Genomic DNA, 1445 nt, shown 5'->3' with positions numbered 1-1445 from the left:
GCTTTGGGCCTTTATAGTCTTTAGGCAGGGGACTGGGGAAAAGCACTCCCTCATTAGCTGTAGGTTTGCAAGTTTTAAATTTCCCACCTGCACCAAAGGAGGAGTCAGGCTGGAGAGTTGCGAGTTAGAAATTTCCCACGAGGGTGAAGGCGCCAGGACTGTAAATTTGCTAGTTTTAAGTTTGCTACTGACAGCATGGAAGAGGGAGCTTGGCTTTCTTATCAGCCTGTCCAGAAGTGGGGAGCAATCTATGAATACTTTAAGATTTTGGAACTTTAAACTTTCCAAGTTTGTTATTTTGATTATTCTCTGTCTATCAGGGCAAGTAGCAAAGAAGTGTAGGTGAGAAAGAAGAAACTAGCTCAAATAGAAGAATTGGTAGAGTTCAGTGGCTGATTGAACTTACATGTGTGTTAAGGAACTACTGAGGCAAGATTTTAAGTCTTGAGAGGAGGAACACTAGTGCCATAGACCTTGTGAGGAAAATTGGGAGAGAACATTTTCTATACTGTTTAGTACACATTGTTTAGAATATGTTTGTGCAAGCAGTATCTTGCAAGTGTTTTTCTTGTAAATGTATTTTTTTCTTAACATTTTAATAACTATTATAGACGACTATATGACCGAGTTAGGAATAACAGAGATGCAACCAAAATCATATTTTTTAAAACAAATTTAGTAAAATTAACCAATTATTTAAAATAACCTGATTTTTATTCCTTTTACTCATCTGATTTATGTCTTCACCTGTTGGGTACAGTATATATATTTTTTAATTGGTGCTTCTAGCCCTTAAACACTGGGAGGACCCAGAATTCACGTTTCCATGTGCTCACATTTCATGTGTAGCCCTGATTTCGGGATTGCAACACGGGCTAGACAGTGGTCTGGCCAGGGAGATAGGCATCAGCCCAGACCCTCGCCCTGACCCGCGGAATGTGGCCCACAGCCCACCACCCGCAGGCAGAGCACCGCTGCCTTCGAGAATGTGTAAGGCCACGCACATGTCTGCGCCCGCCCTCCCTGGTCAGTTAGAAAAGAAACCCGGATGTTTGGGGGGCGGGGGAGAAGCTGGCGTCTACCCATGAGTCAGCGCGCGTAGTTATATACTTCTACCCTCTTCTGAGGTGCTTATTCCGCGCTGAGAGTCGCCCCAGGCTGTGGCTGTGGACGCCGCCTAATGTTTTCACGCTCCTCCCTTTCCTCCTCCTCTTTCTCCTCCTCCGAGTCCCAGTCAGGCCGACCTGCTCCGCTCGCGGTAAGTGTCCCCCGCCCCCGCCTGCGCCGCGCGGAAGCAGGCAGGGGCTCTCCCGCGAGGCTATGGCCACCGTACTCTGAGGGCAGCTGAGGTGGCCCGGCCGTGAGGACTGCAGGTCGAGGGTCTGGATGCTGGCGTGCGTTGCCAGGATGGCCCAGGGCGCGGGGGAGGGGACGGACTTGGGGGC

General features: G+C 48.7%; 1 protein-coding gene across 1 annotated transcript in view; it reads left to right on the top strand.

Annotated features, from left to right (window-relative positions):
* Window positions 1-1129: 1129 nt before the first annotated feature.
* Window positions 1130-1445, top strand: part of ZNF280C (zinc finger protein 280C) — a 69103-nt gene continuing 68787 nt past the window's right edge. Inside the window, exon 1 of the mRNA XM_024758957.1 lies at window positions 1130-1258. The gene's annotated coding sequence lies outside the window, so the exon portion shown is untranslated. The remainder of the gene's footprint in view (window positions 1259-1445) is intronic.

This window comes from Neophocaena asiaeorientalis, unplaced genomic scaffold (assembly GCF_003031525.2).
Source record: "Neophocaena asiaeorientalis asiaeorientalis breed wild unplaced genomic scaffold, Neophocaena_asiaeorientalis_V1.1 scaffold1097, whole genome shotgun sequence".
Taxonomy (NCBI): Eukaryota; Metazoa; Chordata; class Mammalia; order Artiodactyla; family Phocoenidae; genus Neophocaena; species Neophocaena asiaeorientalis.
The sequence above is the reverse complement of the archived record's forward strand: the minus strand, read 5'-3'. Positions and strand labels throughout refer to the sequence as shown.